The 17684-nt window shown below is 40.4% G+C and overlaps 1 protein-coding gene across 3 annotated transcripts in view; it reads right to left on the reverse strand.

Moving 5' to 3' along the window:
* The window catches only part of TUT7 (terminal uridylyl transferase 7), a 34802-nt gene extending 32559 nt beyond the window's left edge, over positions 1-2243 (reverse strand). For all 3 annotated transcript variants that reach the window (XM_070938680.1, XM_070938678.1, XM_070938679.1), the window contains exon 1: positions 2093-2243. The gene's annotated coding sequence lies outside the window, so the exon portion shown is untranslated. The remainder of the gene's footprint in view (positions 1-2092) is intronic.
* Positions 2244-17684: the final 15441 nt, after the last annotated feature.

Below are 17684 nucleotides of genomic sequence, written 5' to 3' on the forward strand. Positions count from 1 at the left end.
ATACAATGTGTAGCTCAATTGCCTCCAAAAGCAAACCATCCCAGCCCAGTCACTTCAATGATGTATATCATAAATCATTAAATGACATCACTCTCCTCATGCAACTGTCAGTCGGCAATATGATTTAACAAGTGAGGCCTTTATCACCAGGAAGGGAATCACTTATTTTCAGACTTAAATTAACTCATTGCCTCCCCATTTGACAACCTTACAGAAAGGAGCTCATATATCATACTGCAATACTCTGAGATTGTTGAATTAATGGCAATTAGAAATGCAAGTAGATGTGACCAGCTAAAAACATAAATCAACAATTGCAGGCAAATTGTAAGAGACATATTTCAACTCTATTCTGTTCATTAACTCTTGAGGAACCAAGATAAGTTTTCTTGAAAAAAAGATAATCCATTACATAATTCACTAGGCATGCCACATAAAACATACTCAATGAATTTTGATCTGACAAACTAAAAACTGAAGTTATACTATAAATTTGATTTAACATGAAAATTTGATTTCTACACCGCTTTATTTTAATAAATCAAGGTAACTACTTTGCACATAATTAATTCTTCTAAAAAGAGCTTGATTATAACGAAGTTTTTTCCCAAGCTGTTATAGTACAGCTTTAACTATAAAGATGCACAGAACCCAAACCTTACAAGAAAATAGAGCCCTATTGAGCATAGACATGCTTATTTACAGAATACATTACTAAGTACTGTATGTTTATGTAGTAAAAACAGTGCCTATTAGAAACACCCAAAGCCTATGAGGAAGCCATGTGATTTACTAAAACATCTTTCAGAATAGTTATTTGTTAAATTTATATGGTCGCCCACTCACTCTCAGTGGCTCTGGGTGGCTTAACAACAACCCCCCCCAACCCCAATATAAAAGAATTAAAAAACAATAACTTCCCTCCCCTCTGGTGACAACAGACTATCAAACGAGCCACTTGATGGGCTCCATCCCACTCTTTATATGGCAAAGCGACAGGGCAGAACAAATTCCACCTAACTGTCAAGGCTGCATTCACCTGAACAAATGTAAACGGCATTACCAGAGTACATAGAATGTCATTGTGTTCCCACATTTTTTTTTTCCACAAAAGAAATCACATGAATGTCCCATGAGGGTAGCTATACAGTATATTTCTAGAAAGAAGTAATCTGTCCATAGTCTTAACACTACAGTGTGAAAGAAAAACATTAGATTTCATTTTAGCATCATGTGTTTATAGATCGGGAAGCATTCAATAATAAATTACTGTAACTTATTTCTGTAATTACTGCAATATTATTGCATCTGCAGGAATGCTTCTAAATCTACGAGCACACCATGCTTAAAATGACATCTGGATTTTTGTTTTCCATTTCACACTGCAACGTTAAGACAAGTAGACAATAAAGGCCATCATTTAATAAAATGTGTACCTGCATTCACTGCTGCTTGAGAAAGCATACGTTTTTCTAAGCCTATATAAACCTTCTCAAGTGAACAGAGACGCAGTTGAAAAAAAAAATCTCTTCTTGCCACATCTGAACATTAATTCTGAGGCAAATGTGGATCAAATAATCGAATCCGGTCTTCCTGTATATAATGCCCTCCAGCTACGCTTCAAAGCCCATCTAGTTAGGGAGAAAGGAGCTGGCCGTCCAAAACAGATTGCAGAAGGCTATATAGTGTATGTCATAGGATAAGCAGACGGTAAAGGGAATACATAATAGATTCGCGAAAACGTCTATGACAGCAGGGGCAACTTGGGAGTCCTCCTCCCCAAGGGGGGGGCAGTTACATCATCAGCCACAGCTGGAGGAGGAGGAGCTCCAACCGAGGTAATGACTTAGGCCCAAGGGAGAGAGAGAGTTCGTAGAGAGTCCGCCTCACCCATCTACCACAGTGCTCTTCAGCTGGCGTCGGGGAAACCCCCCTCGCCCCCTCCCCCAATGGGGAATCCCACCGACCAGGGGCGGCTGGTGGGTAACTAGGGAGGTGGGTGGGGCCGAGGGCGTCAGGCCGTGTCTCCCTATATACCCCGCCCAACGGGGCGGGAGAGACGGGTCGACAGGGGACAAGGCTGAACACTCACTTAGACGAGAATACAGCCGCTCTTCGGGCCACAGGCTCTCGCCGGTCGTGCCTCCTCGCCCCTCGCCCCGCCGTCACGGCCGCTTGCCGGCTCCTGTCCCCGCTTCGGTTACTGCTCTCCGTCCATTGTGCCAAGGCGGAAGCCCGCAGCAGCCCCCGTCGCACAACAAAACCGTCTCACCGCCTTCCTCCGCCCACTCTCGGTCGCGCCGGCCTCTCTCCATCCGGCACTTTCTGTTTACCTCACGGGGTGCCGGCGCCATGACACGAGAGGCAGAAGAAGAGCCGCGCCTCTCTCTCTCTCTCTCTCTCTCTCTCTCTTTTTTTTTTCTTTTTTTTCCCCTCGCGCGTCATCGGTTCCTATATCGGCCGTGGCGCCAGCGGCGGAGTCCGTCTTCCTTTTGTAAAGGAGCAGATGTAGCTCATGGTGCGAAAACTTAGAAAAAACGTTTTCGCTTTCGAGAGGAAAAAGAGCTCCCTGCCCCCTTCCCCCCCCAAAAAAAAAACTAATTTTGTTTTTTACGCGTAGTTGCCAAGTCATGTCGCCATACAGATTCCGAACCTTAGAAAGTTTAGGATCTGTGGCAATTTTTCATGGTAAATTTATCCAGGAGCCTGGATAGCTCTGCAGACAAGGCACTGCAATTTAACACCAGCTGTCTGCAATTAAAGTAAGTTCGAATCTTGCCAGGCTCAAGGTTGACTCAGCCTTCCATCCTTTCTAAGGTAGGTAAATTGAGGACCCAGTTTGTGGGGGCAATAAGCTGACTTTGTATAAAATACAAAAGTATGAAGGCTATTGCTTAACGCATTGTAAGCCGCCCTGAGTCTCCGGAGAAGGGCGGCATATAAATATAAATCAAATTAAATCAAAAAAATCCAGTGTGAATTTTACATGATCCAGTTCTACAGAGGAATTATTGAGTCTGTCATCTGCACCTCTATAACTGTCTGGTTTGGTTCTGCAACCAAGACAAACACAAAGACTTCAATGGATAATTGGAACTGCAAAAAAAACAAACAAACAAAAAACAATAATTGCTACCAACCTGCCTTCCATTGAGAATCTGTATACCGCAGGACTCAAAAAGGGCTGTGAAAATATCTACAGACCCCTCACATCCTGGACATAAATTGTTTTAACGTCTACCCTCAAAAGGACGCTACAGAGCACTGCACACCAGAACAACTGACACAAGGACAGTTTCCCCCCCCATGCCATCACTCTGCTTAACAACTAATTCCCACAACACTCAAATAATTTACTAAGACTGTATTACTATTATTCTTCTCTTCCTTAGTAGTATCTATTTTCCCACTTATTACTATAACCATGTTGCTTGTATCTTTCAATTATATTGTTTTGACTTGTTTCCTAGTACAATTGATAGCTTATTAATAACCCTATCACTAAGTGTTGTATCTTTTTATTCTTGACTAGCTGTACCCAGCCATGGATTGCTGTGGCCCAGTCTGGTGCTTCCGCTGGGCTAAAAGAGCGAGGCTGAATTTCCAAACTCTCCATGAACATTTGGTGGGTGTGGCCAACTCGAGGTCACTCACTTTCATCATCACATGACAGCCCCCAAGCCACGCCTACCCAGATGGTGATTAGGGCAGAGAACCGGTTGCTAAAAAACAATGGGAACCACAAAATCCTCCCTCTTTGTCTCCCCCTCTCTCTTTGTATCTCTCTATGTCTCTCTCTCTCCCCGTCTGTATCTCTCTCTCTCTCTGTCTCTCTCCCCCCTCTCTCTGTCTCTCTGTCTCTCTCCCCCCCTCTGTATCTCTCCATGTGTCTCTCTCTCCCCCCCCCCCCCGGTATCTCTCTCTGTGTCTCTCTCTCCCCTGTCTGTATCTATGTGTCTCTCTCTTCCCCTCTCTCTGTATCTCTATGTCTCTCTCTCCCACTCTCTCTATTTCTGTATGAGTCTCTCCCTCCCCACGCGTCTCTGTATTTCTCTATGTCTCTCTCTCCCTCTCTCTCTGTTTATCTCTGTCTCTGGCCCAGCCTCTTCTGCATCCCCCGCCATCGCCCTTACCTTTTCAGGCCAGGCCTTCGCAGCTCTCTGCACCACAGCAGAAGCCCGGGGGCTGCCTCCATCCTCCCTACACAGATGTTCTCTGGGGGCTCGACGGGGAGACGCATACCAGGGAAGGAAAGGGAAGGGAGGGAGGGAGGGGGTGCGGTGAGGGTTCGAGGCTTGTTTGGGGCTTCCCGGCTGAAGGAAGAAAGCAGCAAAGCCAGGAGCCACGTACACCACACGACCCCTGCTGCGCAGTTCTCCCCCGCCGGCCAATGATTAAATCCCCCGCTTTTCCAGGCAAAATGAAGGAGGGCCAGCCATCCTCCCTCCTGCCCGTTTCCACCCCCCGAAGCCTCCCCAGAGCCCCTTTTCTGCCAGAGGGCAAAATTTTTGTGTAGGCTCCGTGAACTGCCAGAGTGCCCACGTGGGAATCAAAGGCAGCAGTGGTCAAAGGCGACCCCGAGGCTCCAGTTGCCTCCATCTCCCACTCACCGACCAGATTTACAAAAAGCGCCGGTTAGTGGCTGGTCTTTCTGACCTTGGGGCCCGTGGTAGCACTGGGCCAGGCGCGATTCGGGTCAGGCGAGGGATGGAGGGTTCCCGCTCAGCGGACCCAGGCAGCCTCGTTGCCAGGTGTTCTTTGGAGGGAGCCCCAAGAGCGGCGGGCAAGGGGGCCACCTGCAGAGCCTGGTGGCAGGATATGGCCCTTGGGCGTCTCTGCCTTCCAAATGTGCAGTTTCTTGGAAGCAATATGGAGAATCTAAATATAAGGAGCAGAAATCTGTTGAGCGTAATCAGGGCTGGGAGGCTGCCATGTTGGTTTTACGTCCAGCAGATGGTGCTGTTTTTCAATGTTTTTCAATGTTTGTCAACGTCTTTCAATGTTTTCCAATGTTTTTCATGTTTTTACCTGTCACAGCTGTGACATGTATATAATATAGGTATATAAAAACACGGCCGTAGTTGAATGCAACGTTGTGTCAAAATTTGAAAGCAATTGGTGAAGAACTTTCGGAGATGTGCAGTTATGTACAAACGGACATTTACATTTTTATTTATATAGATGAATGTATTTTATTCTCCTTATGTACACTGAGAGCATATACACCAAAGACAAATTCCTTGTAAGTCCAATCACACTTGGCCAATAAAGAATAAAGAATTCTATTCCTACAAAACAACAACAACAACAAACAACAGGAAGCCTTTATGCTGGTAGAGCCTTGCCTCTTTATTCTTGCTACTCTGTGAGGTAGATTAAGCAGAGGAAGAACCAACGGCCCCACAGCAAAAATGTTAACACGAGTGACAAATTTAAGCTCTCCCTTTCCAATCCTATTTGCCATGTTGATTCTCCAGAATGCAGCTGAAGCAAAGATGCTTTTGAATATGTGGCTTTTTCTGACCGCAGGTTTCTAGTTGGTTTCCTTTAGATTTTATTTAAGAAGGTCTGATCTTCACTGAGTCTGAAGTTAGGAAGTAGTTGATTCTAGTTATTTCTGTAGAAAATCATTTTTTTCCCTTCAGTGTAGGCCAATTGGAAGCATGTTGCCAAAGTGGGCGGCATAGAATTTACACTACTTTAAAAGCCTGCTCATAAATGCTTAATATACCATTCTGCATTTGCAAGATGGCATAAATTTTATTAATTTAATAGGACGTTTGAACTTGTCTGTGAAGTTTTGCTCTATAAGGATAAAATTAAACATAGTTGCATGGCTATAAATCACATTGAATGTTCAGTGGAGTGCAGTACACATGGGAGAGAGCTTATTTTCAAAACATTTCGTGGTTCCTGTGCTTTTTAACTTCATAATAACAAGATCTGATGAATACCTCTACATGTTCTAAAATATGTAGGTATAACTGTCCCTATTAAGCTTAGTTTTGCCTCTGACAAGTTCACAACTTTGTCATCAGTGTAGTGTGTCTCAGTGATAAGGTCTCTCACCACTCCTCTTTAACCTAAACAGATAAGTCCTTGGTTAACCACACATTCAGTGACTATTCAAAGTTATCACACTGCTGAATAAGGAGATTTACAATTAGATGTTGTAGTTGCAGTCATTGTAGTGTCTGTAGCGAGGTGATTCCAATTTGGGCCTTTGCCACCAGTTTGCAAATATGGCAGCCAGAAGATTCCACATTCATGTGATTATTATTTATGACATTCACTTCCCACTTCTAACAAGCAAAGACAATGGGGAAGTTGGCACAAGGTTGCACTTAATGACCACATGGGATTTGCTTAATGATTGCAACCAAAACTGCTGCATTTTACATTGACATGGTCAAGTGATGTCATACTTTACAACAGCAAACAATATTAATTAGGACTGCTTAACAATGGACTTGTTGGTCCGATTTAACATAGTTAAGTGAGGACTATCTGTATACGAACTGCTGGAGGAAATCATATGTCAGTATTGGGTACGGTATCAGTACACTGATGAGACTCAGTTGCACATCTCCAACTCTAGCTAGTCAGGTGATCCTGTTGAGGTACTGATATAGTGCCTGGAGGCTGTGAAAATTTGAATGGGAAGAATTGATTCAGATTCAACCCTAGTAAGATGGAATGGCTTTGGGTTTTCAGCCCTCCAGGGTCTGCTAAAATTTCATTTTTGATTCCTAATGGGATTGTACTTCCCCAGACAAGTGGTGTGCAGTTTGGAGGTTCTCCTGGACTTGTGGCTCCTGCTTAAACAGCAGGTGGTAACGGTGGCCAGAGGAGGCATTACACAGATTCATCTTGTGTGCCGACTGCATACGTCCCAAGATAGAGACTTTGCTGATAGTCATTCATGATTTGGTCACATCTCAGTTGGACTATTGCAAAATGCTCTTTATGTGACTACTCACCAGTGGATAAGTGGTCATGATCCAGGTTTCTTCCCTTAAAGAATGCTTTAAAATTAAGGTGCTAGGGTAGAGCCTACAGATGTTTGTTGAGGGCATCTCAGGAGGTTGGCTGAAGCACCAGGTTTCATCTTTGTTTTTATGTTTTTTTTATTGTTTTTGTGAACCACCCAGAGTTGCACTCCAAGATGGGTATCTAAATGCATGTTTTAAATAAATGTTGATATAGAAATGGTATAATAATCCTCCATAATACAACCCTTTTTGACATATACACTGTAACATAAGCTAACAATAACAGGAATTATACTATAATACTATTTCTCATATTACAGACAGATTAAATCAATGTGTAATACGCTTTTATATAGCAATTGCTTCTTTGATATAAAATTGTTTCCAAAACATCACTGCTCAGATGCATCCATATATTATTTCTCTCTTTTCCTCTCTCTCTAATTTCATGGCATGTGTGATGAGATAGAAATGTTTTGACTAATATGATACAATGGTGCAAAATGGAACAAAGCAGAGAACATTATTCAAACAAGACTTCACAAGTGTTCTTGATTAATTCATGTAATTAATGGTATGGCAATTTGCATGGCAAAAGCCTCTTTACATTCTTTTCTGCAACAGTCAGCTATTTTCAATAAGAATGGGATAGCATGTTTAGAATACCTATAAACCCAGTATGTGGGAGAGATATAGATATTACAATCTGTGCTGCCTTTCAGGCAATTAAAAAATAAACATACAAAAAGTTAAATAATTTCAGTATTGCAGTCTCTTGGCCATATAAGGTAAAGGTGTACTGCTAAATGATTTAGCTGTTCCTTCCCCCTTGAAAACTAGACCAATCTCACCACAAATAAATGAATATTTATTTAAAAAGAACATAACGAGGTATTTCAGATAGAAGATAAAAACCCTTATTAATTTGATACTAGGCAAATATTCAAAGATGAAGAGGATAAATTCCAGAGTTGTCCGGATCACAGTAAAACAGCTGTTTAAAAGAAACATACAAAAGAAAATGTAGTATTGTGTATGTCTGGCAAGCAGGTACATTCATAACACATGCAATACCAGTCTAAATTTTACAAGATTATTAAACTGTTCAGTTAAGCTTATATTTGACTAAAGATTGGGATATCATTGTTTAAAAGTACTTCATGGCTTGAGGCCTGATTATTTGTGGGACTGCTCACTCCAAACAGAGTGCATCTATTCAAGGCATGTTTACAGCAAATGTCTATTAAGAGTTCCCACTCCATATGAAGTACAACAGGAGGGAATTTGGAAGTGATCATTTTCTACAGGAGCTACTGGACCTGCAGAAACAGCAGGATATCCTATCATCAGATACCTATCACATTTCCACACCACCCATCTCTTTTGCTCAGAAAGCTTTTGCTTTCTCAATAAGCACAGTGATGTTTTTGATAAATGTAATTGATATCATATTGGAATAAATCTGCTTTTTTAAATTAACTAATCTTTCTCACTAGATGGCAGTTGATGCAAAATAATGTATCAGGAGAATTGGCTTTGCAACCCAAGCTTGTATTTCTGTTCTAAATACATTTCTATATTCACACATCAAAACTAATACAAAATAAATTGACTATTTGATGATATAGATGATTTACAATATTTTATTCAGTTTTTATCCCAAGCAGTTGCATGGGTTCAACTTCAAGAGTGTTGCTTTTTCCGCTGCTCTGCTGTAGTTCCTCAAATCTTTCCATGGGTACCCAGAATTGATTAACCCAGCCAAATCTTGGGGTGCTGTACTGAATTAGTCTGCCCCATTATTCATGCAACAGACTCTATTTTTGGTCAATTAAGCCTCTTTAATTTCAGCTCACATCCTGGATTAGCACCTTAAAATCAGTAAAACAAAACACAGAAATGCTCACCATGTCATGGGTGATGGATTGATATGAGTTTATATTTTTTTTTATTCAGGACAGGGGAACTTACTTAAAGGAGAGAATGACATTCTCGGGATGTTACTGATCAACAAATATTCATACAATTTATTGTGATGTAGTCAGTCTGGATTGTACTTTATGAAATAGAACAGTAGTGTACAGGTAGTTCTTGACTGCGGCCAAAATTTCCTTTTGCTAAGCAAGAAATTTGTTAGTGAGTTTTGCCCCATTTTATGACCTTTCTTGCCACAGTTGTTAAGTGAATAACATAGTTGTAAGATGAATCTGGCTTTTCCCTTGACTTTGCTTGTCAGAATGTTGCAAAATATGATCACATAGCTCCAGGACAAAATAATCGTCATAAATATGAGTCAGTTGCCAAGCATCTGAGTTTTGATCACATGACCATGGGGCTGCAACGGTCATAAGCATGAAAAACGGTTATTAGTCACTTTTTTCAATGCTGTTGTAACTTTGAATGGTCATTAAATGAACTATTGTAAGTTGAAGGCTACCTGTATATGTCCAAGTTTATATTATTCCATATGCTGAACAAAAAGGCATGATTTCTGACTAACACAGGTTTTTTTAACATTGCCAATGATATCTAACATAAATTTCAATATACATGTTCATTCTATTAAAAGCCAGCTTGTTTCTCTTGTAGCAGCCATCATGTTTAAGAGACGTTGCATCGTTTATGGAAAACTTAAAGTAATAACTCCATTCACCCATCTGATTTAAGCCCACATGTGTAAGTTAGATGTCACAATTTATTACTGTTTTATTTTCTTAGAATTATTCACAGCCCTTGAGTTTTCTGCCAGTCGCTAGGCTATTTAGTTTTTCCCAAACTATAGCAGTTAAACATAAGACTTTTAAAAAACATAGTGGAAGATTTCTAATATGTTGGAACTATAATTCCCAGAACTTGCAATCAGCATGGTTTGTGTAGTGTAGGGAAAGATAGTTATAGATATTACTTTGACATATGTGTCAAAGTAATATCTATAACTATCTTTCCCTCCACTAAGATCGAAGTTAATTTTAGAAAGTACATTGAGTTTGAAATTTATGCAGACAGTTTTGAGAGAAAGCTTTATTGGTTTTTGATAGATTTACTCCTGAGCAAGTATGGAAAGGATATTTTATAACACATTTATTTTTTATTTTAGTTTGCATCTATTTTTTTCTAAGCTGGAAATAAATTTTGTGTTAGCTCTTTGGAACCTTCCATTATCCACCCACTTATTTTTAAGATTCTGTGTTCTGTATCTCTCAATGATTCTAAACCTAGAATTATAACTCAATTAAATAACCTTAACCATTTTATTGATATGAACTTCTGTTTCACATAAATAAAATAATATTTCAGAAACAAGAACATCAAGTCTTTAATTTTTGAAGAAGTACACAATTATTATTTTTTTGTAATGATGCTTGCCATCTTTAATATTTAGGTGGGTGTACATCTGTTTCGGAAATTTCTAGACAATTCATATTATAATTCGGTACTCGTCCTATGAATAAATTCCAATAAATTAAGTTGGACTTATTTCTACAAAAACACTATAAAGTTGCCTATAAAAACTTGAAAATAAATTAATTACTACAAACATACTAAAATCTCTAAGCTGTATCTTGTGTTACTATTAGACAACTGCAGGCATTTCCATCAGTTTAAGATGAGGTATTTGATTTCTATTTTACAACCTTCTGGAATATTATGTTATGAATGTCAATCTTCAGGTTCAGTAAGTAGAATTAATAAAAGTCAGATGGTCTATATTTTTCTGTATATGAAAGTGCTACACTGGCATGTGGTTATTCCTGTTTCATGTTTCCTATAATCTTTATATTTGATGCAGAGGTGGATTTCAGCAGGTTCTGACCAGTTCTGGAGAACCAGTAGCGGAAATTTGAGTAGTTCGGAGAACCGGTAGTAAAAATTCTGACTGGCCCCATCTATTCTCTGCCTCCTGAGTCCCAGCTGAGGAGGAAATGGGGATTTTGCAGTAACCTTCCCTGGAGTGGGGTGGGAATGGAGATTTTACAGTATCCTTCCCCTGCCATGCCCACCAAGCCACGCCCACCAAGCCATGCCACGCCCACCAAGTCACATCCACAGAACTGGTAGTAAAAACTTTTGAAACCCACCACTGATTTTGATGGATATGAATAAAACTATTAATCTGTCATTAAAAATATAACAATGGAGTTCATCAATTTAAATTATAAAGGTTATATTTAATTAAATGTTTGTGTACAACTTAATAGATATGTATTTTATGCAAATCTTTATTCTTTTTTTTGGTAATAGATAAGCATCTTAGAAACTGTTTTTCATGTATGTTATGTTTATCACCCTTCTATTTTTCACTGGCCATCATAAATATTAAAATTCCATTTGAAAGTTTTTCTTTACATTCCAATCCTATACTCTGACAAGTAAATGAAGAAATGGGCTGAATGGATTTATGTAAGTAGAAAAAGGGAAAAATGCACTAGACAGCTGGGGGAAAAGTGAATGTACAATGGATGAAAAAACTGAGTAAATTTAGGCCTCTTTATGGATTGTGTACTGCAGATACATTTTAGCCCACAAGCTTTCTGGTGTGGTGTGTAACATGAGGAAATCTGAGTTTGGTTCTATAAGCTAAGTATATGAAACTGTAACCCAATAAAATTTTAATGCTTATGCTTTAGAGAGCTCAGAAAATCAAACTCAACATAAAGAGCAAAGCATTTTATGCCACATGCTTATGTAATTAATTTCCATGATAGCAGTGGGAATTCTGGTAAATTAAACCTAAGGAGATTTTTATTTTTAAGACATAATGAAATAGCAGCTTGTTTAACTAGTGTTTTCACAGGGCATTGACTTAAGCACTTCCATAATTGATCTGGAATAATTACTATTGCTATTCGTTATATGTGATACTAAATGTAAATATAATATTACCTACTACTAGTAGCAGCAGTACCAGAATTGCACATTTTTATAATGTTTGCAAATTGTATCTTCTCAGATCATTAGAGGCAGTTTGCTGATGTAATTGCATACCTGATATCTGCAGAGAGACTCTTATCCCATTGTGGTCAAAGTGGTTTTATAGGTTTGTGCAGACTTTAGTAAGTATATGAAAAAGCGGCATTGGCATTCAGTAAATACTGTTGGGAATTAGAGCCTGCTCAAAATTGTTCTCCCTTCAGTATTCTGGACATAAGTGCTGGGTTTTAGAAGTACAGTAGCCACAAACTACTTTCGCCTCTACTTTTTTCCACAACTCTTTAGTTTGCTTTACCTTCTTTTCAATTGTGTGTGTGTACCTCATGAAGATGAGTATTCCTTTTTGACTACTTCAAATTGTATATGCAAGAGAATAGCTTATTCTCACTCGGAAAGCCGACCATAAAACTTTTTCTTCCATATATCACTTCTATGTTTAGCTTATTGTCACTCACTCTTGTACAGGCAATCTGTTGAAGAATTTGGAGAAGACCGCAAAAAATTATTGGATACTGCAACCATCATAAATACATACCCATTGCCAAGCATCCAAATTTTGATCACTTGGTCATAAGTCAATTCTTTTAGTGCCATTGTAACTTCAAACTGTCACTAAATGAATGGCTCTAAGGCAAAGACTACCTATACTCCCCACCTATTAGGAAAGACTGCAAGCAAAAAGCTTAATCCATCTGTAACGTATATGTCTTTATATTTTGTAAGAGATGCAAGATTTATAAAAGGTATGTTGAAAAGTTAAATAAATCTTGAAAAATGTTGTGATATTAGGAGTAATTTTGAGCAAACAAGGACTGGTTCATGGTTTCAGATGGAACCCTCACATAATTTGTGGTTTGGCAGAGTTTAAAATGAAGTCAAACAATTCCCTATGAGCTTCATATTTTGGGTATATGGCAAAGAACACTTTTCAGCAAGTTTTTCTAATTTAATTCAATGATTGTAAAGAAAAGAATATCTAGAAAAGCATTCTCATTATTTCACACAAACACTATTATGTTGTCATTTTAGACATCATAGAAACTGAAGGAATACTCTTCACTTGCTATTATTTTCAAGGTTTGTAATAGTAATAACTAAGTAGTTTAGGCAGCCCGTAGCTAATTTTGTTCCTCATCCCACTTTGCATCCCATTTCTGCATTTATTAATGGTACCATTAATAGTTAATTAACAATTAATGACTCAGTACTATCTAAAAGGTAGAAATAGTTGGTAAATAATCCATCACTATTAATCAATCAATAATTGAAAGTCAGTGTATTGTAGCTGTCAGATTGTTGGTCTTTAGCCCAGAAAAAAATTGGTTGATATCCCTGCTGAGCCATGAAGTTAACTGACTAGCCTTGGACAAGTCACCACTTTTTTTAAATTGGCTGTAGTGAAGTTTACACAATCAGTTCTTGTAAACATTACAAGGGCTATACTAAACAGACATGACACAATTGTTTTTGTTTGCAAACCACTCTTTTGGAAGCAAGCTCTAAAGGTGATGGTCTCCAAATTTATGTCCCCTCTCATCTTCTTCCTACCATAAAACCAAATTAAACGATGGCTATTTTACTTTAATTTAATTTATCTTGAAGGGATCAGTAAAATTCTCCACAATTTGTAATTAATCCTCAGCTCACTGCTATACAATTATTAGCACTGAAAAAACAGCCAGTTACAAATTCAAACTTTTAAGAAACTTGCTGATTTCAACCAAACCAAAACCAAAGATAAACTCTCTGATTTTATCTGCAACACCTCAGTTTTCTCTCTATTCAATGACCGTTTCTAATTTCGCTGCTACCAATCTTATTGTGGATAGTCTTTTGAGTTGACACAGCTCCAGTCTCCTAGTGGCTCTTCGTCAGGCATAGGAATTGATCTTGAGAATTTTGGGAAAGATCTCCCGTGAGATCCATTCCCCTAGACTTCTCTCTTATCCATAAAGATGAAAAAAATCAAATCTTTTCCTTTGGTGATTTCAAACTTATGAAATTGTAATTACTCACTTCATTCTCACTCCGCCATTAAAGGTAGTATTTCTTCGATAGGCATTTTTTTGCTGTCCTGCTTTTTAAGTGTAAGTCAATAGTGTGTTGGGCACCAAAACTTTCATTAATCTGATAGGGGAATTGATCAATGTTTAGGATAGCCCAATATTTAATGAGGGAAATCATTATGCATTCTGCCCTTACACACATTCCTCTTGAATTCTGCCACTTAATTGGGTCTTGAATTATGCATATGCTTTTTCAAGCATCATTCTCATGTCCGGAGGAACTTTCTTGAAGACATTGTTTTGAAGTCATACATGACTTCTAGCCTAACATGACTACCTTCCCAAAGTATCATATTCACCCATGTCAATTAAACCATATCTGCCAAAGCCACTCAGCTTCAGATTTAGCCCACCAACATTAAGTCATAGGATCTATTCCCTTCAAACTCTAACAGAATTTGTGCTTTTTTTCATTCAAACCAGATAGTTAACGCCTTTCATGATTCATTGGTCTATTTGATTTATCTACACCTAGTGCTCAGGTTGGAGATCAAGTGCCCAATCCTCTTTTAGAAGCTTTTATTCATCTAGCAAATGCATTGTGTCATCGCAGTCTCTTGAATTTTAGGTTCACTTCTCAAAAAAGAAGATGACTGTGTCACTGCGTTAAGTGTTTGCCAGCTGAGCTCCCATTTTAAGACTTACGATAGCCTGGCCAGGGAACTTATCTGTAACTGAGATAAGGCTGGTCTTGTGAGACATTGGACTACTGCGTATGTCTACATTCTTTCTTTTCTAACTTCCTTTGTCTGTCTGTGTGAGATAACTGCCAGTAAGATGTAGTTTGCTAGTTTTGTACTTTTATAATAAAATGTTTCTTAGAATATATACTTTGGGTTTTCTTTCTTTGAGAGTATACACCATGGAAAACAAGATTCATTCACCTCTAATTAATTACAGTTTCCCCCGGGGGGGGGGAAACGAGGCTGATTCACGCTTCGACAGGCTGGAATACCAGTTAGTCCAAGATTCATTTATATATTTATATCCCGCTTTTATTATTTTTACAAATAACTCAGGATGAAAACTGTATCCAATACATCTTCCTTCTATTTTTTCCACAACAACAACCTTATGAAGTGGGTTAGTCTGAGAGAGAGTGACTGGCCCAATGTCAGCCAGCTGCTTTTTATGACAAAGGCAGAACTTGAATTCAGTACAAGATGTTGTCACTTCATTCCAATGATTTCAGTCTTGCTGAAGAAAGTAAGAGACTCCTGAGCCAAACCAACTTCTATGCTATCGACTTTTCAATGGATTAAACATCTTTATAGAGTAGAGGAAGAGGAATGATGTTCCATGTTCCAACATCTACCACAGCACCTAATTCCGTAACAACGAAAGTTCAACATGCTGCACCCATGAATTTGGAAGGCAAGGAAATTGGGCAGCTATACCCTAAGCATGCGTGGCAAAGTGCCATGAGAAGTATTCCATTTTTTTGTCTCATTTCTTAGAGGACAATAAGAAAATTGTCAAGGTTTTTCAGCCAAGCAGATGATTTGCTAAACAAGAATTAAATCTATTGCACTGTGCAGCTGATTCAATAGCATGATCAGCTAAAACTGGTCTGAATTTGTGCCTTTTAAAAGTAGCCTGTGTTTAACTATGTCATGGAGTATGCATAGGAGCTTTTAACCCTGGATAGCTTAAGGAAAAAGTACTGCATTGACTTTGGCAGCCACTCCACGTTTTTCTGGCATCAAATTCTAATGCCCTGGCCAATAACTTATGTTTGTGTATGTAGCCACAAGCAAATACATTTTCACAGAAATCTTAAGTATAATCTGCAATTAGACTAAGGATTTTTGTGGGTTTCCCCCCCCTGTTTATGGTATTCACGTGCTTGGAATATGGGCTGAATTCCTGGTCAAAGTAAATAGCCATTTCCCCTCCATGCTTGTGTTTTGATTAAAAGCTTATTTCTGAAAGATCTAGTTTTCATTTGTTGATTGTCAAGAGAATTCCAAGTCAGATGACATTTGGCAGATAATAGTATTTTCTAAGTTCACAAGAAATCTAACAAGCAATTAACTAGGCAGAAGTGACTGAAAGTGGGAGAAATTATTGTCCTGGGTAAACAGCAGGAAAGCAAACTCAAATGTCTATAACTGTACCATAGCTGATTATATTAGTAATGGTTTCCAGTCTGTGGTGTGTTCAGGATGAAACTAGATGCTATGAAAAGGCACATAGCTTCTATCAAACCAGCAACTATATGGAGAACCTGCTTTATACTGTACTGGTAGCTCGTAGTAGGCTGGGATGTTGAATCATGGCACCTGTTTTTACCTGAGACTAATTGCACTTGAGAATGTCTTTGGTAGTATGTGCTCTCTAATAGCCTATCCCAGTGTTGGCAAACCTTTTCGGCACCGAGTGCCGAAACAGGAGCTTGCGCGTCAGAAACTGGAAAAGCAGATGATCTTCTGGTTTCCAGTACATACATGTGTGCTGGTGACCTGGTCTTCCGGTTTCTGGCGTGCATGCATGTGCGAAGACCTGCTGTCAAGTGCACATGCGCCAGCTCCACCTTGCTTTTTGGGGGTCCTCGTGCCTCCCTGCCTGGCCCCTTGCTCACCCCCTGGCCCCCGTTGGGGTGGCGGGACATCCCCACCGATGACCTGGTTCCACAGCTCCAGACAGGGAGAGAAAGTTGGGCAGGAAATGCCGCCTCCCTCTGCTCGAAAGCAGGAGCCCCTTCCCGGCCTCATAGGTAAGGGACGTCAGCGTTCCTGGGGCTCGGCTTGGGGGGCCAGCAGGTGGGAGAGCTTCACTCCAACTCTGGTTGGGATGAAGTGCCCCCCCAGCCCACCACCAAGAACAAGCCAGTGTGGGCCCCCCTCTTATCCTTTGGCGGTGCCTTCCCGTTTCCTGACTGGCGTGGTGCGTCTCAAACTCCTTGGTGGAGTCTCCATGCTATACTCTCCTCCAGCCTTCCTGGAGCAGCTTATGTCCCCAACAGCGGCTCCTCCTCCTTTTCCTCCTGGCTGCTCCAGCATCCCGCCTGGAAGCAGCAGTGCAAGAACCGCCGCCACCCCTTGCCCCTTGGTGGCAGGAGCAGCAGGCAGGGCGGCTGGCCACCCAGCCAGCAAACACTGCCCCGCTGTCCCGTGCGCCAGAGCCGTCCAGGCGCTCTGGACCATGGCCGCACATCGGTCCTGCAGGCTGGAGGGCTGGGACCGCGCTCAGGAGGGAGGGAAGCCCCGACCCACCTGTCCTGGCTGGCAGCTCTGCTCCCCTTGCTCTTCCGTGTTTCGGCACACCAGCCACCTGGTCTTTATGCACATAGCAGCGCCAGAAACCAAAAGAGCAGCCGCCCAGTGCGCATGTGTGCACTGGGAAGATGGTCTTCCAGTTTATGGCACACGAATGTGCACTGGCCAGCTGGTCTTTGTGTGTGTATGCGTGCCAGAAATCAGAAGATTATCTTCCAGGTGCACGCATGTGCACCTTGCGGCTGCTCTTTTGATTTCTGGGGCTCCTGCGCATGAGAAGACCAGCTGGCTGGCATGCTGTAACCCAGAAGAGCAACGGCTGATGGCTCGCGTGCCCAGAGAGATGGCTCTGCGTGCCACTTCCGGCACACTTGCCATAGGTTCGCCATCATGGGCCTATCCCATCTTGATACCTTCCAGATCTATGAGACTACAGCTTCCTGAATTATCAGTGATTTCAAATGTCTCAGAAAGGA

The sequence above is a fragment of the Pituophis catenifer genome, unplaced genomic scaffold (assembly GCF_029215685.1).
Source record: "Pituophis catenifer annectens isolate HBS135680 unplaced genomic scaffold, rPitCat1.0.hap2 SCAF_2, whole genome shotgun sequence".
Classification (NCBI taxonomy): Eukaryota; Metazoa; Chordata; class Lepidosauria; order Squamata; family Colubridae; genus Pituophis; species Pituophis catenifer.